The sequence below is a fragment of the Aquarana catesbeiana genome, linkage group LG13 (genome assembly GCF_042186555.1).
Source record: "Aquarana catesbeiana isolate 2022-GZ linkage group LG13, ASM4218655v1, whole genome shotgun sequence".
NCBI lineage: Eukaryota > Metazoa > Chordata > Amphibia > Anura > Ranidae > Aquarana > Aquarana catesbeiana.
The window spans coordinates 164661117-164678577 of record NC_133336.1 but is presented as its reverse complement, the minus strand read 5'-3'; the positions used below and the strand labels follow the sequence as shown (position 1 = coordinate 164678577).

General features: G+C 56.4%; 80 non-coding genes across 80 annotated transcripts; all 80 read right to left on the bottom strand.

Moving 5' to 3' along the window:
• Positions 1–53: 53 nt before the first annotated feature.
• LOC141118376 (5S ribosomal RNA) lies at positions 54–172 on the bottom strand. Its single transcript, XR_012237754.1, has one exon. It is a non-coding gene; the product is annotated as a 5S ribosomal RNA (ribosomal RNA).
• A 99-nt stretch (positions 173–271) lies between these two features.
• LOC141118375 (5S ribosomal RNA) lies at positions 272–390 on the bottom strand. The gene has a single exon (XR_012237753.1). It is a non-coding gene; the product is annotated as a 5S ribosomal RNA (ribosomal RNA).
• A 100-nt stretch (positions 391–490) lies between these two features.
• LOC141120026 (5S ribosomal RNA) lies at positions 491–609 on the bottom strand. The gene has a single exon (XR_012239359.1). It is a non-coding gene; the product is annotated as a 5S ribosomal RNA (ribosomal RNA).
• A 100-nt stretch (positions 610–709) lies between these two features.
• LOC141118373 (5S ribosomal RNA) lies at positions 710–828 on the bottom strand. The gene has a single exon (XR_012237751.1). It is a non-coding gene; the product is annotated as a 5S ribosomal RNA (ribosomal RNA).
• Positions 829–927: 99 nt separating this feature from the next.
• LOC141119912 (5S ribosomal RNA) lies at positions 928–1046 on the bottom strand. The gene has a single exon (XR_012239245.1). It is a non-coding gene; the product is annotated as a 5S ribosomal RNA (ribosomal RNA).
• A 98-nt stretch (positions 1047–1144) lies between these two features.
• Positions 1145–1263, bottom strand: LOC141118372 (5S ribosomal RNA). The gene has a single exon (XR_012237750.1). It is a non-coding gene; the product is annotated as a 5S ribosomal RNA (ribosomal RNA).
• A 99-nt stretch (positions 1264–1362) lies between these two features.
• Positions 1363–1481, bottom strand: LOC141120036 (5S ribosomal RNA). The gene has a single exon (XR_012239369.1). It is a non-coding gene; the product is annotated as a 5S ribosomal RNA (ribosomal RNA).
• A 100-nt stretch (positions 1482–1581) lies between these two features.
• On the bottom strand, positions 1582–1700 carry LOC141118371 (5S ribosomal RNA). The gene has a single exon (XR_012237749.1). It is a non-coding gene; the product is annotated as a 5S ribosomal RNA (ribosomal RNA).
• A 100-nt stretch (positions 1701–1800) lies between these two features.
• Positions 1801–1919, bottom strand: LOC141118370 (5S ribosomal RNA). The gene has a single exon (XR_012237748.1). It is a non-coding gene; the product is annotated as a 5S ribosomal RNA (ribosomal RNA).
• Positions 1920–2018: 99 nt separating this feature from the next.
• On the bottom strand, positions 2019–2137 carry LOC141118369 (5S ribosomal RNA). Its single transcript, XR_012237747.1, has one exon. It is a non-coding gene; the product is annotated as a 5S ribosomal RNA (ribosomal RNA).
• Positions 2138–2235: 98 nt separating this feature from the next.
• Positions 2236–2354, bottom strand: LOC141118368 (5S ribosomal RNA). The gene has a single exon (XR_012237746.1). It is a non-coding gene; the product is annotated as a 5S ribosomal RNA (ribosomal RNA).
• Positions 2355–2453: 99 nt separating this feature from the next.
• LOC141118367 (5S ribosomal RNA) lies at positions 2454–2572 on the bottom strand. Its single transcript, XR_012237745.1, has one exon. It is a non-coding gene; the product is annotated as a 5S ribosomal RNA (ribosomal RNA).
• Positions 2573–2672: 100 nt separating this feature from the next.
• On the bottom strand, positions 2673–2791 carry LOC141120480 (5S ribosomal RNA). Its single transcript, XR_012239799.1, has one exon. It is a non-coding gene; the product is annotated as a 5S ribosomal RNA (ribosomal RNA).
• Positions 2792–2891: 100 nt separating this feature from the next.
• LOC141118366 (5S ribosomal RNA) lies at positions 2892–3010 on the bottom strand. The gene has a single exon (XR_012237744.1). It is a non-coding gene; the product is annotated as a 5S ribosomal RNA (ribosomal RNA).
• A 100-nt stretch (positions 3011–3110) lies between these two features.
• On the bottom strand, positions 3111–3229 carry LOC141118365 (5S ribosomal RNA). Its single transcript, XR_012237743.1, has one exon. It is a non-coding gene; the product is annotated as a 5S ribosomal RNA (ribosomal RNA).
• Positions 3230–3327: 98 nt separating this feature from the next.
• Positions 3328–3446, bottom strand: LOC141118364 (5S ribosomal RNA). The gene has a single exon (XR_012237742.1). It is a non-coding gene; the product is annotated as a 5S ribosomal RNA (ribosomal RNA).
• A 99-nt stretch (positions 3447–3545) lies between these two features.
• On the bottom strand, positions 3546–3664 carry LOC141118362 (5S ribosomal RNA). The gene has a single exon (XR_012237740.1). It is a non-coding gene; the product is annotated as a 5S ribosomal RNA (ribosomal RNA).
• A 98-nt stretch (positions 3665–3762) lies between these two features.
• On the bottom strand, positions 3763–3881 carry LOC141118361 (5S ribosomal RNA). The gene has a single exon (XR_012237739.1). It is a non-coding gene; the product is annotated as a 5S ribosomal RNA (ribosomal RNA).
• A 99-nt stretch (positions 3882–3980) lies between these two features.
• On the bottom strand, positions 3981–4099 carry LOC141118360 (5S ribosomal RNA). The gene has a single exon (XR_012237738.1). It is a non-coding gene; the product is annotated as a 5S ribosomal RNA (ribosomal RNA).
• A 100-nt stretch (positions 4100–4199) lies between these two features.
• On the bottom strand, positions 4200–4318 carry LOC141118359 (5S ribosomal RNA). The gene has a single exon (XR_012237737.1). It is a non-coding gene; the product is annotated as a 5S ribosomal RNA (ribosomal RNA).
• Positions 4319–4418: 100 nt separating this feature from the next.
• LOC141118358 (5S ribosomal RNA) lies at positions 4419–4537 on the bottom strand. The gene has a single exon (XR_012237736.1). It is a non-coding gene; the product is annotated as a 5S ribosomal RNA (ribosomal RNA).
• Positions 4538–4636: 99 nt separating this feature from the next.
• LOC141118357 (5S ribosomal RNA) lies at positions 4637–4755 on the bottom strand. Its single transcript, XR_012237735.1, has one exon. It is a non-coding gene; the product is annotated as a 5S ribosomal RNA (ribosomal RNA).
• Positions 4756–4853: 98 nt separating this feature from the next.
• LOC141118356 (5S ribosomal RNA) lies at positions 4854–4972 on the bottom strand. The gene has a single exon (XR_012237734.1). It is a non-coding gene; the product is annotated as a 5S ribosomal RNA (ribosomal RNA).
• Positions 4973–5071: 99 nt separating this feature from the next.
• Positions 5072–5190, bottom strand: LOC141119929 (5S ribosomal RNA). Its single transcript, XR_012239262.1, has one exon. It is a non-coding gene; the product is annotated as a 5S ribosomal RNA (ribosomal RNA).
• A 100-nt stretch (positions 5191–5290) lies between these two features.
• Positions 5291–5409, bottom strand: LOC141118355 (5S ribosomal RNA). Its single transcript, XR_012237733.1, has one exon. It is a non-coding gene; the product is annotated as a 5S ribosomal RNA (ribosomal RNA).
• A 100-nt stretch (positions 5410–5509) lies between these two features.
• Positions 5510–5628, bottom strand: LOC141118354 (5S ribosomal RNA). Its single transcript, XR_012237732.1, has one exon. It is a non-coding gene; the product is annotated as a 5S ribosomal RNA (ribosomal RNA).
• Positions 5629–5727: 99 nt separating this feature from the next.
• LOC141118353 (5S ribosomal RNA) lies at positions 5728–5846 on the bottom strand. The gene has a single exon (XR_012237731.1). It is a non-coding gene; the product is annotated as a 5S ribosomal RNA (ribosomal RNA).
• A 98-nt stretch (positions 5847–5944) lies between these two features.
• LOC141118351 (5S ribosomal RNA) lies at positions 5945–6063 on the bottom strand. The gene has a single exon (XR_012237729.1). It is a non-coding gene; the product is annotated as a 5S ribosomal RNA (ribosomal RNA).
• Positions 6064–6162: 99 nt separating this feature from the next.
• Positions 6163–6281, bottom strand: LOC141118350 (5S ribosomal RNA). Its single transcript, XR_012237728.1, has one exon. It is a non-coding gene; the product is annotated as a 5S ribosomal RNA (ribosomal RNA).
• A 98-nt stretch (positions 6282–6379) lies between these two features.
• Positions 6380–6498, bottom strand: LOC141118349 (5S ribosomal RNA). The gene has a single exon (XR_012237727.1). It is a non-coding gene; the product is annotated as a 5S ribosomal RNA (ribosomal RNA).
• Positions 6499–6597: 99 nt separating this feature from the next.
• On the bottom strand, positions 6598–6716 carry LOC141120276 (5S ribosomal RNA). Its single transcript, XR_012239601.1, has one exon. It is a non-coding gene; the product is annotated as a 5S ribosomal RNA (ribosomal RNA).
• Positions 6717–6816: 100 nt separating this feature from the next.
• LOC141120512 (5S ribosomal RNA) lies at positions 6817–6935 on the bottom strand. The gene has a single exon (XR_012239829.1). It is a non-coding gene; the product is annotated as a 5S ribosomal RNA (ribosomal RNA).
• Positions 6936–7034: 99 nt separating this feature from the next.
• On the bottom strand, positions 7035–7153 carry LOC141118348 (5S ribosomal RNA). The gene has a single exon (XR_012237726.1). It is a non-coding gene; the product is annotated as a 5S ribosomal RNA (ribosomal RNA).
• Positions 7154–7253: 100 nt separating this feature from the next.
• Positions 7254–7372, bottom strand: LOC141118347 (5S ribosomal RNA). Its single transcript, XR_012237725.1, has one exon. It is a non-coding gene; the product is annotated as a 5S ribosomal RNA (ribosomal RNA).
• A 100-nt stretch (positions 7373–7472) lies between these two features.
• LOC141118345 (5S ribosomal RNA) lies at positions 7473–7591 on the bottom strand. Its single transcript, XR_012237723.1, has one exon. It is a non-coding gene; the product is annotated as a 5S ribosomal RNA (ribosomal RNA).
• Positions 7592–7690: 99 nt separating this feature from the next.
• On the bottom strand, positions 7691–7809 carry LOC141118344 (5S ribosomal RNA). Its single transcript, XR_012237722.1, has one exon. It is a non-coding gene; the product is annotated as a 5S ribosomal RNA (ribosomal RNA).
• Positions 7810–7907: 98 nt separating this feature from the next.
• Positions 7908–8026, bottom strand: LOC141118343 (5S ribosomal RNA). Its single transcript, XR_012237721.1, has one exon. It is a non-coding gene; the product is annotated as a 5S ribosomal RNA (ribosomal RNA).
• Positions 8027–8125: 99 nt separating this feature from the next.
• Positions 8126–8244, bottom strand: LOC141118342 (5S ribosomal RNA). Its single transcript, XR_012237720.1, has one exon. It is a non-coding gene; the product is annotated as a 5S ribosomal RNA (ribosomal RNA).
• Positions 8245–8344: 100 nt separating this feature from the next.
• On the bottom strand, positions 8345–8463 carry LOC141118341 (5S ribosomal RNA). Its single transcript, XR_012237719.1, has one exon. It is a non-coding gene; the product is annotated as a 5S ribosomal RNA (ribosomal RNA).
• Positions 8464–8563: 100 nt separating this feature from the next.
• Positions 8564–8682, bottom strand: LOC141118339 (5S ribosomal RNA). The gene has a single exon (XR_012237717.1). It is a non-coding gene; the product is annotated as a 5S ribosomal RNA (ribosomal RNA).
• A 100-nt stretch (positions 8683–8782) lies between these two features.
• LOC141118338 (5S ribosomal RNA) lies at positions 8783–8901 on the bottom strand. The gene has a single exon (XR_012237716.1). It is a non-coding gene; the product is annotated as a 5S ribosomal RNA (ribosomal RNA).
• A 100-nt stretch (positions 8902–9001) lies between these two features.
• Positions 9002–9120, bottom strand: LOC141120453 (5S ribosomal RNA). The gene has a single exon (XR_012239773.1). It is a non-coding gene; the product is annotated as a 5S ribosomal RNA (ribosomal RNA).
• Positions 9121–9218: 98 nt separating this feature from the next.
• On the bottom strand, positions 9219–9337 carry LOC141120190 (5S ribosomal RNA). The gene has a single exon (XR_012239517.1). It is a non-coding gene; the product is annotated as a 5S ribosomal RNA (ribosomal RNA).
• Positions 9338–9435: 98 nt separating this feature from the next.
• Positions 9436–9554, bottom strand: LOC141118337 (5S ribosomal RNA). Its single transcript, XR_012237715.1, has one exon. It is a non-coding gene; the product is annotated as a 5S ribosomal RNA (ribosomal RNA).
• A 99-nt stretch (positions 9555–9653) lies between these two features.
• Positions 9654–9772, bottom strand: LOC141118336 (5S ribosomal RNA). The gene has a single exon (XR_012237714.1). It is a non-coding gene; the product is annotated as a 5S ribosomal RNA (ribosomal RNA).
• Positions 9773–9872: 100 nt separating this feature from the next.
• LOC141118334 (5S ribosomal RNA) lies at positions 9873–9991 on the bottom strand. Its single transcript, XR_012237713.1, has one exon. It is a non-coding gene; the product is annotated as a 5S ribosomal RNA (ribosomal RNA).
• Positions 9992–10091: 100 nt separating this feature from the next.
• Positions 10092–10210, bottom strand: LOC141120061 (5S ribosomal RNA). Its single transcript, XR_012239394.1, has one exon. It is a non-coding gene; the product is annotated as a 5S ribosomal RNA (ribosomal RNA).
• A 99-nt stretch (positions 10211–10309) lies between these two features.
• On the bottom strand, positions 10310–10428 carry LOC141120354 (5S ribosomal RNA). The gene has a single exon (XR_012239677.1). It is a non-coding gene; the product is annotated as a 5S ribosomal RNA (ribosomal RNA).
• A 98-nt stretch (positions 10429–10526) lies between these two features.
• LOC141118333 (5S ribosomal RNA) lies at positions 10527–10645 on the bottom strand. Its single transcript, XR_012237712.1, has one exon. It is a non-coding gene; the product is annotated as a 5S ribosomal RNA (ribosomal RNA).
• A 99-nt stretch (positions 10646–10744) lies between these two features.
• On the bottom strand, positions 10745–10863 carry LOC141118332 (5S ribosomal RNA). The gene has a single exon (XR_012237711.1). It is a non-coding gene; the product is annotated as a 5S ribosomal RNA (ribosomal RNA).
• A 100-nt stretch (positions 10864–10963) lies between these two features.
• Positions 10964–11082, bottom strand: LOC141118331 (5S ribosomal RNA). The gene has a single exon (XR_012237710.1). It is a non-coding gene; the product is annotated as a 5S ribosomal RNA (ribosomal RNA).
• A 100-nt stretch (positions 11083–11182) lies between these two features.
• Positions 11183–11301, bottom strand: LOC141118330 (5S ribosomal RNA). The gene has a single exon (XR_012237709.1). It is a non-coding gene; the product is annotated as a 5S ribosomal RNA (ribosomal RNA).
• Positions 11302–11401: 100 nt separating this feature from the next.
• LOC141118329 (5S ribosomal RNA) lies at positions 11402–11520 on the bottom strand. The gene has a single exon (XR_012237708.1). It is a non-coding gene; the product is annotated as a 5S ribosomal RNA (ribosomal RNA).
• A 98-nt stretch (positions 11521–11618) lies between these two features.
• Positions 11619–11737, bottom strand: LOC141118327 (5S ribosomal RNA). The gene has a single exon (XR_012237706.1). It is a non-coding gene; the product is annotated as a 5S ribosomal RNA (ribosomal RNA).
• Positions 11738–11836: 99 nt separating this feature from the next.
• Positions 11837–11955, bottom strand: LOC141118326 (5S ribosomal RNA). The gene has a single exon (XR_012237705.1). It is a non-coding gene; the product is annotated as a 5S ribosomal RNA (ribosomal RNA).
• A 100-nt stretch (positions 11956–12055) lies between these two features.
• Positions 12056–12174, bottom strand: LOC141118325 (5S ribosomal RNA). The gene has a single exon (XR_012237704.1). It is a non-coding gene; the product is annotated as a 5S ribosomal RNA (ribosomal RNA).
• A 100-nt stretch (positions 12175–12274) lies between these two features.
• On the bottom strand, positions 12275–12393 carry LOC141118324 (5S ribosomal RNA). Its single transcript, XR_012237703.1, has one exon. It is a non-coding gene; the product is annotated as a 5S ribosomal RNA (ribosomal RNA).
• A 99-nt stretch (positions 12394–12492) lies between these two features.
• On the bottom strand, positions 12493–12611 carry LOC141120024 (5S ribosomal RNA). Its single transcript, XR_012239357.1, has one exon. It is a non-coding gene; the product is annotated as a 5S ribosomal RNA (ribosomal RNA).
• Positions 12612–12709: 98 nt separating this feature from the next.
• LOC141118323 (5S ribosomal RNA) lies at positions 12710–12828 on the bottom strand. The gene has a single exon (XR_012237702.1). It is a non-coding gene; the product is annotated as a 5S ribosomal RNA (ribosomal RNA).
• A 99-nt stretch (positions 12829–12927) lies between these two features.
• Positions 12928–13046, bottom strand: LOC141118322 (5S ribosomal RNA). The gene has a single exon (XR_012237701.1). It is a non-coding gene; the product is annotated as a 5S ribosomal RNA (ribosomal RNA).
• A 100-nt stretch (positions 13047–13146) lies between these two features.
• LOC141118321 (5S ribosomal RNA) lies at positions 13147–13265 on the bottom strand. The gene has a single exon (XR_012237700.1). It is a non-coding gene; the product is annotated as a 5S ribosomal RNA (ribosomal RNA).
• Positions 13266–13365: 100 nt separating this feature from the next.
• On the bottom strand, positions 13366–13484 carry LOC141118320 (5S ribosomal RNA). Its single transcript, XR_012237699.1, has one exon. It is a non-coding gene; the product is annotated as a 5S ribosomal RNA (ribosomal RNA).
• Positions 13485–13583: 99 nt separating this feature from the next.
• LOC141118316 (5S ribosomal RNA) lies at positions 13584–13702 on the bottom strand. The gene has a single exon (XR_012237698.1). It is a non-coding gene; the product is annotated as a 5S ribosomal RNA (ribosomal RNA).
• Positions 13703–13800: 98 nt separating this feature from the next.
• Positions 13801–13919, bottom strand: LOC141118315 (5S ribosomal RNA). Its single transcript, XR_012237696.1, has one exon. It is a non-coding gene; the product is annotated as a 5S ribosomal RNA (ribosomal RNA).
• A 99-nt stretch (positions 13920–14018) lies between these two features.
• On the bottom strand, positions 14019–14137 carry LOC141118313 (5S ribosomal RNA). Its single transcript, XR_012237694.1, has one exon. It is a non-coding gene; the product is annotated as a 5S ribosomal RNA (ribosomal RNA).
• Positions 14138–14236: 99 nt separating this feature from the next.
• On the bottom strand, positions 14237–14355 carry LOC141118312 (5S ribosomal RNA). The gene has a single exon (XR_012237693.1). It is a non-coding gene; the product is annotated as a 5S ribosomal RNA (ribosomal RNA).
• A 99-nt stretch (positions 14356–14454) lies between these two features.
• LOC141118311 (5S ribosomal RNA) lies at positions 14455–14573 on the bottom strand. Its single transcript, XR_012237692.1, has one exon. It is a non-coding gene; the product is annotated as a 5S ribosomal RNA (ribosomal RNA).
• A 100-nt stretch (positions 14574–14673) lies between these two features.
• Positions 14674–14792, bottom strand: LOC141118310 (5S ribosomal RNA). The gene has a single exon (XR_012237691.1). It is a non-coding gene; the product is annotated as a 5S ribosomal RNA (ribosomal RNA).
• Positions 14793–14892: 100 nt separating this feature from the next.
• LOC141119944 (5S ribosomal RNA) lies at positions 14893–15011 on the bottom strand. Its single transcript, XR_012239277.1, has one exon. It is a non-coding gene; the product is annotated as a 5S ribosomal RNA (ribosomal RNA).
• A 99-nt stretch (positions 15012–15110) lies between these two features.
• On the bottom strand, positions 15111–15229 carry LOC141118309 (5S ribosomal RNA). The gene has a single exon (XR_012237690.1). It is a non-coding gene; the product is annotated as a 5S ribosomal RNA (ribosomal RNA).
• Positions 15230–15327: 98 nt separating this feature from the next.
• Positions 15328–15446, bottom strand: LOC141120016 (5S ribosomal RNA). Its single transcript, XR_012239349.1, has one exon. It is a non-coding gene; the product is annotated as a 5S ribosomal RNA (ribosomal RNA).
• A 99-nt stretch (positions 15447–15545) lies between these two features.
• LOC141118308 (5S ribosomal RNA) lies at positions 15546–15664 on the bottom strand. Its single transcript, XR_012237689.1, has one exon. It is a non-coding gene; the product is annotated as a 5S ribosomal RNA (ribosomal RNA).
• Positions 15665–15762: 98 nt separating this feature from the next.
• LOC141118307 (5S ribosomal RNA) lies at positions 15763–15881 on the bottom strand. The gene has a single exon (XR_012237688.1). It is a non-coding gene; the product is annotated as a 5S ribosomal RNA (ribosomal RNA).
• A 99-nt stretch (positions 15882–15980) lies between these two features.
• Positions 15981–16099, bottom strand: LOC141118306 (5S ribosomal RNA). Its single transcript, XR_012237687.1, has one exon. It is a non-coding gene; the product is annotated as a 5S ribosomal RNA (ribosomal RNA).
• A 98-nt stretch (positions 16100–16197) lies between these two features.
• On the bottom strand, positions 16198–16316 carry LOC141118305 (5S ribosomal RNA). Its single transcript, XR_012237686.1, has one exon. It is a non-coding gene; the product is annotated as a 5S ribosomal RNA (ribosomal RNA).
• A 98-nt stretch (positions 16317–16414) lies between these two features.
• On the bottom strand, positions 16415–16533 carry LOC141118304 (5S ribosomal RNA). Its single transcript, XR_012237685.1, has one exon. It is a non-coding gene; the product is annotated as a 5S ribosomal RNA (ribosomal RNA).
• Positions 16534–16632: 99 nt separating this feature from the next.
• Positions 16633–16751, bottom strand: LOC141119952 (5S ribosomal RNA). The gene has a single exon (XR_012239285.1). It is a non-coding gene; the product is annotated as a 5S ribosomal RNA (ribosomal RNA).
• A 98-nt stretch (positions 16752–16849) lies between these two features.
• Positions 16850–16968, bottom strand: LOC141118302 (5S ribosomal RNA). The gene has a single exon (XR_012237683.1). It is a non-coding gene; the product is annotated as a 5S ribosomal RNA (ribosomal RNA).
• Positions 16969–17067: 99 nt separating this feature from the next.
• LOC141118301 (5S ribosomal RNA) lies at positions 17068–17186 on the bottom strand. The gene has a single exon (XR_012237682.1). It is a non-coding gene; the product is annotated as a 5S ribosomal RNA (ribosomal RNA).
• Positions 17187–17286: 100 nt separating this feature from the next.
• LOC141118300 (5S ribosomal RNA) lies at positions 17287–17405 on the bottom strand. Its single transcript, XR_012237681.1, has one exon. It is a non-coding gene; the product is annotated as a 5S ribosomal RNA (ribosomal RNA).
• Positions 17406–17461: the final 56 nt, after the last annotated feature.

The window sequence follows — 17461 nt, the reverse complement described above, 5'->3', positions numbered from 1 at the left end:
GATGGGAAACGAGGAAAAAAACAGGGCAAGTCCAGAACTCCAAGAAAAAAAGAAGCCTACGGCACCTGGTATTCCCAGGCGGTCTCCCATCCAGGTACTAACCAGGCCCGACCCTGCTTAGCCTCCGAGATCAGACGAGATCGGGCGCTTTCAGGGTGATGTGGCCGTAGGCGATCTCTTACGGCACGCTCAACCCTCTTGACTTTGGCGGCGCCAAGATGGGAAACGAGGAAAAAAAACAGGGCAAGTCCAGAAATCCAAGAAAAAAAGAAGCCTACGGCACCTGGTATTCCCAGGCGGTCTCCCATCCAGGTACTAACCAGGCCCGACCCTGCTTAGCCTCCGAGATCAGACGAGATCGGGCGCTTTCAGGGTGATGTGGCCGTAGGCGATCTCTAACGGCACGCTCAACCCTCTTGACCTTGGCGGCGCCAAGATGGGAAACGAGGAAAAAAAACAGGGCAAGTCCAGAACGCCCCCCAAAAAAAGAAGCCTACGGCACCTGGTATTCCCAGGCGGTCTCCCATCCAGGTACTAACCAGGCCCGACCCTGCTTAGCCTCCGAGATCAGACGAGATCGGGCGCTTTAAGGGTGATGTGGCCGTAGGCGATCTCTAACGGCACGCTCAACCCTCTTGACCTTGGCGGCGCCAAGATGGGAAACGAGGAAAAAAAACAGGGCAAGTCCAGAACTCCCCCAAAAAAAAGAAGCCTACGGCACCTGGTATTCCCAGGCGGTCTCCCATCCAGGTACTAACCAGGCCCGACCCTGCTTAGCCTCCGAGATCAGACGAGATCGGGCGCTTTCAGGGTGATGTGGCCGTAGGCGATCTCTTACGGCACGCTCAACCCTCTTGACTTTGGCGGCGCCAAGATGGGAAACGAGGAAAAAAAACAGGGCAAGTCCAGAACTCCAAGAAAAAAAGGAGCCTACGGCACCTGGTATTCCCAGGCGGTCTCCCATCCAGGTACTAACCAGGCCCGACCCTGCTTAGCCTCCGAGATCAGACGAGATCGGGCGCTTTCAGGGTGATGTGACCGTAGGCGATCTCTTAAGGCACACTCAACACTCTTGACTTTGGCGGCACCAAGATGGGAAACGAGGAAAAAAACAGGGCAAGTCCAGAACTCCAAGAAAAAAAGAAGCCTACGGCACCTGGTATTCCCAGGCGGTCTCCCATCCAGGTACTAACCAGGCCCGACCCTGCTTAGCCTCCGAGATCAGACGAGATCGGGCGCTTTCAGGGTGATGTGGCCGTAGGCGATCTCTTACGGCACGCTCAACCCTCTTGACTTTGGCGGCGCCAAGATGGGAAACGAGGAAAAAAAACAGGGCAAGTCCAGAAATCCAAGAAAAAAAGAAGCCTACGGCACCTGGTATTCCCAGGCGGTCTCCCATCCAGGTACTAACCAGGCCCGACCCTGCTTAGCCTCCGAGATCAGACGAGATCGGGCACTTTCAGGGTGATGTGGCCGTAGGCGATCTCTAACGGCACGCTCAACCCTCTTGACCTTGGCGGCGCCAAGATGGGAAACGAGGAAAAAAAACAGGGCAAGTCCAGAACGCCCCCCAAAAAAAGAAGCCTACGGCACCTGGTATTCCCAGGCGGTCTCCCATCCAGGTACTAACCAGGCCCGACCCTGCTTAGCCTCCGAGATCAGACGAGATCGGGCGCTTTCAGGGTGATGTGGCCGTAGGCGATCTCTAATGGCACGCTCAACCCTCTTGACCTTGGCGGCGCCAAGATGGGAAACGAGGAAAAAAAACAGGGCAAGTCCAGAACTCCCCCAAAAAAAAGAAGCCTACGGCACCTGGTATTCCCAGGCGGTCTCCCATCCAGGTACTAACCAGGCCCGACCCTGCTTAGCCTCCGAGATCAGACGAGATCGGGCGCTTTCAGGGTGATGTGGCCGTAGGCGATCTCTTAAGGCACGCTCAACCCTCTTGACTTTGGCGGCGCCAAGATGGGAAACGAGGAAAAAAAACAGGGCAAGTCCAGAAATCCAAGAAAAAAAGAAGCCTACGGCACCTGGTATTCCCAGGCGGTCTCCCATCCAGGTACTAACCAGGCCCGACCCTGCTTAGCCTCCGAGATCAGACGAGATCGGGCGCTTTCAGGGTGATGTGGCCGTAGGCGATCTCTTACGGCACGCTCAACCCTCTTGACTTTGGCGGCACCAAGATGGGAAACGAGGAAAAAAACAGGGCAAGTCCAGAACTCCAAGAAAAAAAGAAGCCTACGGCACCTGGTATTCCCAGGCGGTCTCCCATCCAGGTACTAACCAGGCCCGACCCTGCTTAGCCTCCGAGATCAGACGAGATCGGGCGCTTTCAGGGTGATGTGGCCGTAGGCGATCTTTTACGGCACGCTCAACCCTCTTGACTTTGGCGGCGCCAAGATGGGAAACGAGGAAAAAAAACAGGGCAAGTCCAGAAATCCAAGAAAAAAAGAAGCCTACGGCACCTGGTATTCCCAGGCGGTCTCCCATCCAGGTACTAACCAGGCCCGACCCTGCTTAGCCTCCGAGATCAGACGAGATCGGGCGCTTTCAGGGTGATGTGGCCGTAGGCGATCTCTAACGGCACGCTCAACCCTCTTGACCTTGGCGGCGCCAAGATGGGAAACGAGGAAAAAAAACAGGGCAAGTCCAGAACGCCCCCCAAAAAAAGAAGCCTACGGCAACTGGTATTCCCAGGCGGTCTCCCATCCAGGTACTAACCAGGCCCGACCCTGCTTAGCCTCCGAGATCAGACGAGATCGGGCGCTTTCAGGGTGATGTGGCCGTAGGCGATCTCTAACGGCACGCTCAACCCTCTTGACCTTGGCGGCGCCAAGATGGGAAACGAGGAAAAAAAACAGGGCAAGTCCAGAACTCCCCCAAAAAAAAGAAGCCTACGGCACCTGGTATTCCCAGGCGGTCTCCCATCCAGGTACTAACCAGGCCCGACCCTGCTTAGCCTCCGAGATCAGACGAGATCGGGCGCTTTCAGGGTGATGTGGCCGTAGGCGATCTCTAACGGCACGCTCAACCCTCTTGACCTTGGCGGCGCCAAGATGGGAAACGAGGAAAAAAAACAGGGCAAGTCCAGAACGCCCCCCAAAAAAAGAAGCCTACGGCACCTGGTATTCCCAGGCGGTCTCCCATCCAGGTACTAACCAGGCCCGACCCTGCTTAGCCTCCGAGATCAGACGAGATCGGGCGCTTTCAGGGTGATGTGGCCGTAGGCGATCTCTTACGGCACGCTCAACCCTCTTGACTTTGGCGGCACCAAGATGGGAAACGAGGAAAAAAACAGGGCAAGTCCAGAACTCCAAGAAAAAGAGAAGCCTACGGCACCTGGTATTCCCAGGCGGTCTCCCATCCAGGTACTAACCAGGCCCGACCCTGCTTAGCCTCCGAGATCAGACGAGATCGGGCGCTTTCAGGGTGATGTGGCCGTAGGCGATCTCTTACGGCACGCTCAACCCTCTTGACTTTGGCGGCGCCAAGATGGGAAACGAGGGAAAAAAACAGGGCAAGTCCAGAAATCCAAGAAAAAAAGAAGCCTACGGCACCTGGTATTCCCAGGCGGTCTCCCATCCAGGTACTAACCAGGCCCGACCCTGCTTAGCCTCCGAGATCAGACGAGATCGGGCGCTTTCAGGGTGATGTGGCCGTAGGCGATCTCTTACGGCACGCTCAACCCTCTTGACTTTGGCGGCACCAAGATGGGAAACGAGGAAAAAAACAGGGCAAGTCCAGAACTCCAAGAAAAAAAGAAGCCTACGGCACCTGGTATTCCCAGGCGGTCTCCCATCCAGGTACTAACCAGGCCCGACCCTGCTTAGCCTCCGAGATCAGACGAGATCGGGCGCTTTCAGGGTGATGTGGCCGTAGGCGATCTCTTACGGCACGCTCAACCCTCTTGACTTTGGCGGCGCCAAGATGGGAAACGAGGAAAAAAAACAGGGCAAGTCCAGAAATCCAAGAAAAAAAGAAGCCTACGGCACCTGGTATTCCCAGGCGGTCTCCCATCCAGGTACTAACCAGGCCCGACCCTGCTTAGCCTCCGAGATCAGACGAGATCGGGCGCTTTCAGGGTGATGTGGCCGTAGGCGATCTCTAACGGCACGCTCAACCCTCTTGACCTTGGCGGCGCCAAGATGGGAAACGAGGAAAAAAAACAGGGCAAGTCCAGAACGCCCCCCAAAAAAAGAAGCCTACGGCACCTGGTATTCCCAGGCGGTCTCCCATCCAGGTACTAACCAGGCCCGACCCTGCTTAGCCTCCGAGATCAGACGAGATCGGGCGCTTTCAGGGTGATGTGGCCGTAGGCGATCTCTAACGGCACGCTCAACCCTCTTGACCTTGGCGGCGCCAAGATGGGAAACGAGGAAAAAAAACAGGGCAAGTCCAGAACTCCCCCAAAAAAAAGAAGCCTACGGCACCTGGTATTCCCAGGCGGTCTCCCATCCAGGTACTAACCAGGCCCGACCCTGCTTAGCCTCCGAGATCAGACGAGATCGGGCGCTTTCAGGGTGATGTGGCCGTAGGCGATCTCTTACGGCACGCTCAACCCTCTTGACTTTGGCGGCGCCAAGATGGGAAACGAGGAAAAAAAACAGGGCAAGTCCAGAACTCCAAGAAAAAAAGGAGCCTACGGCACCTGGTATTCCCAGGCGGTCTCCCATCCAGGTACTAACCAGGCCCGACCCTGCTTAGCCTCCGAGATCAGACGAGATCGGGCGCTTTCAGGGTGATGTGGCCGTAGGCGATCTTTTACGGCACGCTCAACCCTCTTGACTTTGGCGGCACCAAGATGGGAAACGAGGAAAAAAACAGGGCAAGTCCAGAACTCCAAGAAAAAAAGAAGCCTACGGCACCTGGTATTCCCAGGCGGTCTCCCATCCAGGTACTAACCAGGCCCGACCCTGCTTAGCCTCCGAGATCAGACGAGATCGGGCGCTTTCAGGGTGATGTGGCCGTAGGCGATCTCTAACGGCACGCTCAACCCTCTTGACCTTGGCGGCGCCAAGATGGGAAACGAGGAAAAAAAACAGGGCAAGTCCAGAAATCCAAGAAAAAAAGAAGCCTACGGCACCTGGTATTCCCAGGCGGTCTCCCATCCAGGTACTAACCAGGCCCGACCCTGCTTAGCCTCCGAGATCAGACGAGATCGGGGGCTTTCAGGGTGATGTGGCCGTAGGCGATCTCTAACGGCACGCTCAACCCTCTTGACCTTGGCGGCGCCAAGATGGGAAACGAGGAAAAAAAACAGGGCAAGTCCAGAACGCCCCCCAAAAAAAGAAGCCTACGGCACCTGGTATTCCCAGGCGGTCTCCCATCCAGGTACTAACCAGGCCCGACCCTGCTTAGCCTCCGAGATCAGACGAGATCGGGCGCTTTCAGGGTGATGTGGCCGTAGGCGATCTCTAACGGCACGCTCAACCCTCTTGACCTTGGCGGCGCCAAGATGGGAAACGAGGAAAAAAAACAGGGCAAGTCCAGAACTCCCCCAAAAAAAAGAAGCCTACGGCACCTGGTATTCCCAGGCGGTCTCCCATCCAGGTACTAACCAGGCCCGACCCTGCTTAGCCTCCGAGATCAGACGAGATCGGGCGCTTTCAGGGTGATGTGGCCGTAGGCGATCTCTAACGGCACGCTCAACCCTCTTGACCTTGGCGGCGCCAAGATGGGAAACGAGGAAAAAAACAGGGCAAGGCCAGAACTCCCCCAAAAAAAAGAAGCCTACGGCACCTGGTATTCCCAGGCGGTCTCCCATCCAGGTACTAACCAGGCCCGACCCTGCTTAGCCTCCGAGATCAGACGAGATCGGGCGCTTTCAGGGTGATGTGGCCGTAGGCGATCTCTTACGGCACGCTCAACCCTCTTGACTTTGGCGGCACCAAGGTGGGAAACGAGGAAAAAAACAGGGCAAGTCCAGAACTCCAAGAAAAAAAGAAGCCTACGGCACCTGGTATTCCCAGGCGGTCTCCCATCCAGGTACTAACCAGGCCCGACCCTGCTTAGCCTCCGAGATCAGACGAGATCGGGCGCTTTCAGGGTGATGTGGCCGTAGGCGATCTCTAACGGCACGCTCAACCCTCTTGACCTTGGCGGCGCCAAGATGGGAAACGAGGAAAAAAAACAGGGCAAGTCCAGAAATCCAAGAAAAAAAGAAGCCTACGGCACCTGGTATTCCCAGGCGGTCTCCCATCCAGGTACTAACCAGGCCCGACCCTGCTTAGCCTCCGAGATCAGACGAGATCGGGCGCTTTCAGGGTGATGTGGCCGTAGGCGATCTCTTACGGCACGCTCAACCCTCTTGACTTTGGCGGCACCAAGATGGGAAACGAGGAAAAAAACAGGGCAAGTCCAGAACTCCAAGAAAAAAAGAAGCCTACGGCACCTGGTATTCCCAGGCGGTCTCCCATCCAGGTACTAACCAGGCCCGACCCTGCTTAGCCTCCGAGATCAGACGAGATCGGGCGCTTTCAGGGTGATGTGGCCGTAGGCGATCTCTTATGGCACGCTCAACCCTCTTGACTTTGGCGGCGCCAAGATGGGAAACGAGGAAAAAAAACAGGGCAAGTCCAGAAATCCAAGAAAAAAAGAAGCCTACGGCACCTGGTATTCCCAGGCGGTCTCCCATCCAGGTACTAACCAGGCCCGACCCTGCTTAGCCTCCGAGATCAGACGAGATCGGGCGCTTTTAGGGTGATGTGGCCGTAGGCGATCTCTAACGGCACGCTCAACCCTCTTGACCTTGGCGGCGCCAAGATGGGAAACGAGGAAAAAAAACAGGGCAAGTCCAGAACGCCCCCAAAAAAAAGAAGCCTACGGCACCTGGTATTCCCAGGCGGACTCCCATCCAGGTACTAACCAGGCCCGACCCTGCTTAGCCTCTGAGATCAGACGAGATCGGGCGCTTTCAGGGTGATGTGGCCGTAGGCGATCTCTTACGGCACGCTCAACCCTCTTGACTTTGGCGGCGCCAAGATGGGAAACGAGGAAAAAAAACAGGGCAAGTCCAGAAATCCAAGAAAAAAAGAAGCCTACGGCACCTGGTATTCCCAGGCGGTCTCCCATCCAGGTACTAACCAGGCCCGACCCTGCTTAGCCTCCGAGATCAGACGAGATCGGGCGCTTTCAGGGTGATGTGGCCGTAGGCGATCTCTAACGGCACGCTCAACCCTCTTGACCTTGGCGGCGCCAAGATGGGAAACGAGGAAAAAAAACAGGGCAAGTCCAGAACGCCCCCCAAAAAAAGAAGCCTACGGCACCTGGTATTCCCAGGCGGTCTCCCATCCAGGTACTAACCAGGCCCGACCCTGCTTAGCCTCCGAGATCAGACGAGATCGGGCGCTTTCAGGGTGATGTGGCCGTAGGCGATCTCTAACGGCACGCTCAACCCTCTTGACCTTGGCGGCGCCAAGATGGGAAACGAGGAAAAAAAACAGGGCAAGTCCAGAACTCCCCCAAAAAAAAGAAGCCTACGGCACCTGGTATTCCCAGGCGGTCTCCCATCCAGGTACTAACCAGGCCCGACCCTGCTTAGCCTCCGAGATCAGACGAGATCGGGCGCTTTCAGGGTGATGTGGCCGTAGGCGATCTCTTACGGCACGCTCAACCCTCTTGACTTTGGCGGCGCCAAGATGGGAAACGAGGAAAAAAAACAGGGCAAGTCCAGAAATCCAAGAAAAAAAGAAGCCTACGGCACCTGGTATTCCCAGGCGGTCTCCCATCCAGGTACTAACCAGGCCCGACCCTGCTTAGCCTCCGAGATCAGACGAGATCGGGCGCTTTCAGGGTGATGTGGCCGTAGGCGATCTCTTACGGCACGCTCAACCCTCTTGACTTTGGCGGCACCAAGATGGGAAACGAGGAAAAAAACAGGGCAAGTCCAGAACTCCAAGAAAAAAAGAAGCCTACGGCACCTGGTATTCCCAGGCGGTCTCCCATCCAGGTACTAACCAGGCCCGACCCTGCTTAGCCTCCGAGATCAGACGAGATCGGGCGCTTTCAGGGTGATGTGGCCGTAGGCGATCTCTTACGGCACGCTCAACCCTCTTGACTTTGGCGGCGCCAAGATGGGAAACGAGGAAAAAAAACAGGGCAAGTCCAGAAATCCAAGAAAAAAAGAAGCCTACGGCACCTGGTATTCCCAGGCGGTCTCCCATCCAGGTACTAACCAGGCCCGACCCTGCTTAGCCTCCGAGATCAGACGAGATCGGGCGCTTTCAGGGTGATGTGGCCGTAGGCGATCTCTAACGGCACGCTCAACCCTCTTGACCTTGGCGGCGCCAAGATGGGAAACGAGGAAAAAAAACAGGGCAAGTCCAGAACGCCCCCCAAAAAAAGAAGCCTACGGCACCTGGTATTCCCAGGCGGTCTCCCATCCAGGTACTAACCAGGCCCGACCCTGCTTAGCCTCCGAGATCAGACGAGATCGGGCGCTTTCAGGGTGATGTGGCCGTAGGCGATCTCTAACGGCACGCTCAACCCTCTTGACCTTGGCGGCGCCAAGATGGGAAACGAGGAAAAAAAACAGGGCAAGTCCAGAACGCCCCCCAAAAAAAGAAGCCTACGGCACCTGGTATTCCCAGGCGGTCTCCCATCCAGGTACTAACCAGGCCCGACCCTGCTTAGCCTCCGAGATCAGACGAGATCGGGCGCTTTCAGGGTGATGTGGCCGTAGGCGATCTCTAACGGCACGCTCAACCCTCTTGACCTTGGCGGCGCCAAGATGGGAAACGAGGAAAAAAAACAGGGCAAGTCCAGAACTCCCCCAAAAAAAAGAAGCCTACGGCACCTGGTATTCCCAGGCGGTCTCCCATCCAGGTACTAACCAGGCCCGACCCTGCTTAGCCTCCGAGATCAGACGAGATCGGGCGCTTTCAGGGTGATGTGGCCGTAGGCGATCTCTAACGGCACGCTCAACCCTCTTGACCTTGGCGGCGCCAAGATGGGAAACGAGGAAAAAAAACAGGGCAAGTCCAGAACGCCCCCCAAAAAAAGAAGCCTACGGCACCTGGTATTCCCAGGCGGTCTCCCATCCAGGTACTAACCAGGCCCGACCCTGCTTAGCCTCCGAGATCAGACGAGATTGGGCGCTTTCAGGGTGATGTGGCCGTAGGCGATCTCTTACGGCACGCTCAACCCTCTTGACTTTGGCGGCACCAAGATGGGAAACGAGGAAAAAAACAGGGCAAGTCCAGAACTCCAAGAAAAAAAGAAGCCTACGGCACCTGGTATTCCCAGGCGGTCTCCCATTCAGGTACTAACCAGGCCCGACCCTGCTTAGCCTCCGAGATCAGACGAGATCGGGCGCTTTCAGGGTGATGTGGCCATAGGCGATCTCTTACGGCACGCTCAACCCTCTTGACTTTGGCGGCACCAAGATGGGAAACGAGGAAAAAAACAGGGCAAGTCCAGAACTCCAAGAAAAAAAGAAGCCTACGGCACCTGGTATTCCCAGGCGGTCTCCCATCCAGGTACTAACCAGGCCCGACCCTGCTTAGCCTCCGAGATCAGACGAGATCGGGCGCTTTCAGGGTGATGTGGCCGTAGGCGATCTCTTACGGCACGCTCAACCCTCTTGACTTTGGCGGCGCCAAGATGGGAAACGAGGAAAAAAAACAGGGCAAGTCCAGAAATCCAAGAAAAAAAGAAGCCTACGGCACCTGGTATTCCCAGGCGGTCTCCCATCCAGGTACTAACCAGGCCCGACCCTGCTTAGCCTCCGAGATCAGACGAGATCGGGCGCTTTCAGGGTGATGTGGCCGTAGGCGATCTCTAACGGCACGCTCAACCCTCTTGACCTTGGCGGCGCCAAGATGGGAAACGAGGAAAAAAAACAGGGCAAGTCCAGAACGCCCCCCAAAAAAAGAAGCCTACGGCACCTGGTATTCCCAGGCGGTCTCCCATCCAGGTACTAACCAGGCCCGACCCTGCTTAGCCTCCGAGATCAGACGAGATCGGGCGCTTTCAGGGTGATGTGGCCGTAGGCGATCTCTAACGGCACGCTCAACCCTCTTGACCTTGGCGGCGCCAAGATGGGAAACGAGGAAAAAAAACAGGGCAAGTCCAGAACTCCCCCAAAAAAAAGAAGCCTACGGCACCTGGTATTCCCAGGCGGTCTCCCATCCAGGTACTAACCAGGCCCGACCCTGCTTAGCCTCCGAGATCAGAGGAGATCGGGCGCTTTCAGGGTGATGTGGCCGTAGGCGATCTCTTACGGCACGCTCAACCCTCTTGACTTTGGCGGCGCCAAGATGGGAAACGAGGAAAAAAAACAGGGCAAGTCCAGAAATCCAAGAAAAAAAGAAGCCTACGGCACCTGGTATTCCCAGGCGGTCTCCCATCCAGGTACTAACCAGGCCCGACCCTTCTTAGCCTCCGAGATCAGACGAGATCGGGCGCTTTCAGGGTGATGTGGCCGTAGGCGATCTCTTACGGCACGCTCAACCCTCTTGACTTTGGCGGCACCAAGATGGGAAACGAGGAAAAAAACAGGGCAAGTCCAGAACTCCAAGAAAAAAAGAAGCCTACGGCACCTGGTATTCCCAGGCGGTCTCCCATCCAGGTACTAACCAGGCCCGACCCTGCTTAGCCTCCGAGATCAGACGAGATCGGGCGCTTTCAGGGTGATGTGGCCGTAGGCGATCTCTTACGGCACGCTCAACCCTCTTGACTTTGGCGGCGCCAAGATGGGAAACGAGGAAAAAAAACAGGGCAAGTCCAGAAATCCAAGAAAAAAAGAAGCCTACGGCACCTGGTATTCCCAGGCGGTCTCCCATCCAGGTACTAACCAGGCCCGACCCTGCTTAGCCTCCGAGATCAGACGAGATCGGGCGCTTTCAGGGTGATGTGGCCGTAGGCGATCTCTAACAGCACGCTCAACCCTCTTGACCTTGGCGGCGCCAAGATGGGAAACGAGGAAAAAAAACAGGGCAAGTCCAGAACGCCCCCCAAAAAAAGAAGCCTACGGCACCTGGTATTCCCAGGCGGTCTCCCATCCAGGTACTAACCAGGCCCGACCCTGCTTAGCCTCCGAGATCAGACGAGATCGGGCGCTTTCAGGGTGATGTGGCCGTAGGCGATCTCTAACGGCACGCTCAACCCTCTTGACCTTGGCGGCGCCAAGATGGGAAACGAGGAAAAAAAACAGGGCAAGTCAAGAACTCCCCCAAAAAAAAGAAGCCTACGGCACCTGGTATTCCCAGGCGGTCTCCCATCCAGGTACTAACCAGGCCCGACCCTGCTTAGCCTCCGAGATCAGACGAGATCGGGCGCTTTCAGGGTGATGTGGCCGTAGGCGATCTCTAACGGCACGCTCAACCCTCTTGACCTTGGCGGCGCCAAGATGGGAAACGAGGAAAAAAAACAGGGCAAGTGCAGAACGCCCCCCAAAAAAAGAAGCCTACGGCACCTGGTATTCCCAGGCGGTCTCCCATCCAGGTACTAACCAGGCCCGACCCTGCTTAGCCTCCGAGATCAGACGAGATCGGGCGCTTTCAGGGTGATGTGGCCGTAGGCGATCTCTTACGGCACGCTCAACCCTCTTGACTTTGGCGGCACCAAGATGGGAAACGAGGAAAAAAACAGGGCAAGTCCAGAACTCCAAGAAAAAGAGAAGCCTACGGCACCTGGTATTCCCAGGCGGTCTCCCATCCAGGTACTAACCAGGCCCGACCCTGCTTAGCCTCCGAGATCAGACGAGATCGGGCGCTTTCAGGGTGATGTGGCCGTAGGCGATCTCTTACGGCACGCTCAACCCTCTTGACTTTGGCGGCGCCAAGATGGGAAACGAGGAAAAAAAACAGGGCAAGTCCAGAAATCCAAGAAAAAAAGAAGCCTACGGCACCTGGTATTCCCAGGCGGTCTCCCATCCAGGTACTAACCAGGCCCGACCCTGCTTAGCCTCCGAGATCAGACGAGATCGGGCGCTTTCAGGGTGATGTGGCCGTAGGCGATCTCTAACGGCACGCTCAACCCTCTTGACCTTGGCGGCGCCAAGATGGGAAACGAGGAAAAAAAACAGGGCAAGTCCAGAACTCCCCCCAAAAAAAGAAGCCTACGGCACCTGGTATTCCCAGGCGGTCTCCCATCCAGGTACTAACCAGGCCCGACCCTGCTTAGCCTCCGAGATCAGACGAGATCGGGCGCTTTCAGGGTGATGTGGCCGTAGGCGATCTCTAACGGCACGCTCAACCCTCTTGACCTTGGCGGCGCCAAGATGGGAAACGAGGAAAAAAAACAGGGCAAGTCCAGAACTCCCCCAAAAAAAAGAAGCCTACGGCACCTGGTATTCCCAGGCGGTCTCCCATCCAGGTACTAACCAGGCCCGACCCTGCTTAGCCTCCGAGATCAGACGAGATCGGGCGCTTTCAGGGTGATGTGGCCGTAGGCGATCTCTTACGGCACGCTCAACCCTCTTGACTTTGGCGGCGCCAAGATGGGAAACGAGGAAAAAAAACAGGGCAAGTCCAGAACTCCAAGAAAAAAAGGAGCCTACGGCACCTGGTATTCCCAGGCGGTCTCCCATCCAGGTACTAACCAGGCCCGACCCTGCTTAGCCTCCGAGATCATACGAGATCGGGCGCTTTCAGGGTGATGTGGCCGTAGGCGATCTCTTACGGCACGCTCAACCCTCTTGACTTTGGCGGCACCAAGATGGGAAACGAGGAAAAAAACAGGGCAAGTCCAGAACTCCAAGAAAAAAAGAAGCCTACGGCACCTGGTATTCCCAGGCGGTCTCCCATCCAGGTACTAACCAGGCCCGACCCTGCTTAGCCTCCGAGATCAGACGAGATCGGGCGCTTTCAGGGTGATGTGGCCGTAGGCGATCTCTAACGGCACGCTCAACCCTCTTGACCTTGGCGGCGCCAAGATGGGAAACGAGGAAAAAAAACAGGGCAAGTCCAGAAATCCAAGAAAAAAAGAAGCCTACGGCACCTGGTATTCCCAGGCGGTCTCCCATCCAGGTACTAACCAGGCCCGACCCTGCTTAGCCTCCGAGATCAGACGAGATCGGGCGCTTTCAGGGTGATGTGGCCGTAGGCGATCTCTAACGGCACGCTCAACCCTCTTGACCTTGGCGGCGCCAAGATGGGAAACGAGGAAAAAAAACAGGGCAAGTCCAGAACGCCCCCCAAAAAAAGAAGCCTACGGCACCTGGTATTCCCAGGCGGTCTCCCATCCAGGTACTAACCAGGCCCGACCCTGCTTAGCCTCCGAGATCAGACGAGATCGGGCGCTTTCAGGGTGATGTGGCCGTAGGCGATCTCTAACGGCACGCTCAACCCTCTTGACCTTGGCGGCGCCAAGATGGGAAACGAGGAAAAAAAACAGGGCAAGTCCAGAACTCCCCCAAAAAAAAGAAGCCTACGGCACCTGGTATTCCCAGGCGGTCTCCCATCCAGGTACTAACCAGGCCCGACCCTGCTTAGCCTCCGAGATCAGACGAGATCGGGCGCTTTCAGGGTGATGTGGCCGTAGGCGATCTCTAACGGCACGCTCAACCCTCTTGACCTTGGCGGCGCCAAGATGGGAAACGAGGAAAAAAACAGGGCAAGGCCAGAACTCCCCCAAAAAAAAGAAGCCTACGGCACCTGGTATTCCCAGGCGGTCTCCCATCCAGGTACTAACCAGGCCCGACCCTGCTTAGCCTCCGAGATCAGACGAGATCGGGCGCTTTCAGGGTGATGTGGCCGTAGGCGATCTCTTACGGCACGCTCAACCCTCTTGACTTTGGCGGCGCCAAGGTGGGAAACGAGGAAAAAAACAGGGCAAGTCCAGAACTCCAAGAAAAAAAGAAGCCTACGGCACCTGGTATTCCCAGGCGGTCTCCCATCCAGGTACTAACCAGGCCCGACCCTGCTTAGCCTCCGAGATCAGACGAGATCGGGCGCTTTCAGGGTGATGTGGCCGTAGGCGATCTCTAACGGCACGCTCAACCCTCTAGACCTTGGCGGCGCCAAGATGGGAAACGAGGAAAAAAAACAGGGCAAGTCCAGAAATCCAAGAAAAAAAGAAGCCTACGGCACCTGGTATTCCCAGGCGGTCTCCCATCCAGGTACTAACCAGGCCCGACCCTGCTTAGCCTCCGAGATCAGACGAGATCGGGCGCTTTCAGGGTGATGTGGCCGTAGGCGATCTCTTACGGCACGCTCAACCCTCTTGACTTTGGCGGCACCAAGATGGGAAACGAGGAAAAAAACAGGGCAAGTCCAGAACTCCAAGAAAAAAAAGAAGCCTACGGCACCTGGTATTCCCAGGCGGTCTCCCATCCAGGTACTAACCAGGCCCGACCCTGCTTAGCCTCCGAGATCAGACGAGATCGGGCGCTTTCAGGGTGATGTGGCCGTAGGCGATCTCTTACGGCACGCTCAACCCTCTTGACTTTGGCGGCGCCAAGATGGGAAACGAGGAAAAAAAACAGGGCAAGTCCAGAAATCCAAGAAAAAAAGAAGCCTACGGCACCTGGTATTCCCAGGCGGTCTCCCATCCAGGTACTAACCAGGCCCGACCCTGCTTAGCCTCCGAGATCAGACGAGATCGGGCGCTTTCAGGGTGATGTGGCCGTAGGCGATCTCTAACGGCACGCTCAACCCTCTTGACCTTGGCGGCGCCAAGATGGGAAACGAGGAAAAAAAACAGGGCAAGTCCAGAACTCCCCCAAAAAAAAGAAGCCTACGGCACCTGGTATTCCCAGGCGGTCTCCCATCCAGGTACTAACCAGGCCCGACCCTGCTTAGCCTCCGAGATCAGACGAGATCGGGCGCTTTCAGGGTGATGTGGCCGTAGGCGATCTCTAACGGCACGCTCAACCCTCTTGACCTTGGCGGCGCCAAGATGGGAAACGAGGAAAAAAAACAGGGCAAGTCCAGAACTCCCCCAAAAAAAAGAAGCCTACGGCACCTGGTATTCCCAGGCGGTCTCCCATCCAGGTACTAACCAGGCCCGACCCTGCTTAGCCTCCGAGATCAGACGAGATCGGGCGCTTTCAGGGTGATGTGGCCGTAGACGATCTCTAACGGCACGCTCAACCCTCTTGACCTTGGCGGCGCCAAGATGGGAAACGAGGAAAAAAACAGGGCAAGGCCAGAACTCCCCCAAAAAAAAGAAGCCTACGGCACCTGGTATTCCCAGGCGGTCTCCCATCCAGGTACTAACCAGGCCCGACCCTGCTTAGCCTCCGAGATCAGACGAGATCGGGCGCTTTCAGGGTGATGTGGCCGTAGGCGATCTCTTACGGCACGCTCAACCCTCTTGACTTTGGCGGCACCAAGGTGGGAAACGAGGAAAAAAACAGGGCAAGTCCAGAACTCCAAGAAAAAAAGAAGCCCACGGCACCTGGTATTCCCAGGCGGTCTCCCATCCAGGTACTAACCAGGCCCGACCCTGCTTAGCCTCCGAGATCAGACGAGATCGGGCGCTTTCAGGGTGATGTGGCCGTAGGCGATCTCTAACGGCACGCTCAACCCTCTTGACCTTGGCGGCGCCAAGATGGGAAACGAGGAAAAAAAACAGGGCAAGTCCAGAAATCCAAGAAAAAAAGAAGCCTACGGCACCTGGTATTCCCAGGCGGTCTCCCATCCAGGTACTAACCAGGCCCGACCCTGCTTAGCCTCCGAGATCAGACGAGATCGGGCGCTTTCAGGGTGATGTGGCCGTAGGCGATCTCTTACGGCACGCTCAACCCTCTTGACTTTGGCGGCACCAAGATGGGAAACGAGGAAAAAAACAGGGCAAGTCCAGAACTCCAAGAAAAAAAGAAGCCTACGGCACCTGGTATTCCCAGGCGGTCTCCCATCCAGGTACTAACCAGGCCCGACCCTGCTTAGCCTCCGAGATCAGACGAGATCGGGCGCTTTCAGGGTGATGTGGCCGTAGGCGATCTCTTACGGCACGCTCAACCCTCTTGACTTTGGCGGCGCCAAGATGGGAAACGAGGAAAAAAAACAGGGCAAGTCCAGAACTCCAAGAAAAAAAGAAGCCTACGGCACCTGGTATTCCCAGGCGGTCTCCCATCCAGGTACTAACCAGGCCCGACCCTGCTTAGCCTCCGAGATCAGACGAGATCGGGCGCTTTCAGGGTGATGTGGCCGTAGGCGATCTCTTACGGCACGCTCAACCCTCTTGACTTTGGCGGCACCAAGATGGGAAACGAGGAAAAAAACAGGGCAAGTCCAGAACTCCAAGAAAAAGAGAAGCCTACGGCACCTGGTATTCCCAGGCGGTCTCCCATCCAGGTACTAACCAGGCCCGACCCTGCTTAGCCTCCGAGATCAGACGAGATCGGGCGCTTTCAGGGTGATGTGGCCGTAGGCGATCTCTTACGGCACGCTCAACCCTCTTGACTTTGGCGGCACCAAGATGGGAAACGAGGAAAAAAACAGGGCAAGTCCAGAACTCCAAGAAAAAGAGAAGCCTACGGCACCTGGTATTCCCAGGCGGTCTCCCATCCAGGTACTAACCAGGCCCGACCCTGCTTAGCCTCCGAGATCAGACGAGATCGGGCGCTTTCAGGGTGATGTGGCCGTAGGCGATCTCTTACGGCACGCTCAACCCTCTTGACTTTGGCGGCGCCAAGATGGGAAACGAGGAAAAAAAACAGGGCAAGTCCAGAAATCCAAGAAAAAAAGAAGCCTACGGCACCTGGTATTCCCAGGCGGTCTCCCATCCAGGTACTAACCAGGCCCGACCCTGCTTAGCCTCCGAGATCAGACGAGATCGGGCGCTTTCAGGGTGATGTGGCCATAGGCGATCTCTTACGGCACGCTCAACCCTCTTGACTTTGGCGGCACCAAGATGGGAAACGAGGAAAAAAACAGGGCAAGTCCAGAACTCCAAGAAAAAAAGAAGCCTACGGCACCTGGTATTCCCAGGCGGTCTCCCATCCAGGTACTAACCAGGCCCGACCCTGCTTAGCCTCCGAGATCAGACGAGATCGGGCGCTTTCAGGGTGATGTGGCCGTAGGCGATCTCTTACGGCACGCTCAACCCTCTTGACTTTGGCGGCGCCAAGATGGGAAACGAGGAAAAAAAACAGGGCAAGTCCAGAAATCCAAGAAAAAAAGAAGCCTACGGCACCTGGTATTCCCAGGCGGTCTCCCATCCAGGTACTAACCAGGCCCGACCCTGCTTAGCCTCCGAGATCAGACGAGATCGGGCGCTTTCAGGGTGATGTGGCCGTAGGCGATCTCTAACGGCACGCTCAACCCTCTTGACCTTGGCGGCGCCAAGATGGGAAACGAGGAAAAAAAACAGGGCAAGTCCAGAACGCCCCCCAAAAAAAGAAGCCTACGGCACCTGGTATTCCCAGGCGGTCTCCCATCCAGGTACTAACCAGGCCCGACCCTGCTTAGCCTCCGAGATCAGACGAGATCGGGCGCTTTCAGGGTGATGTGGCCGTAGGCGATCTCTAACGGCACGCTCAACCCTCTTGACCTTGGCGGCGCCAAGATGGGAAACG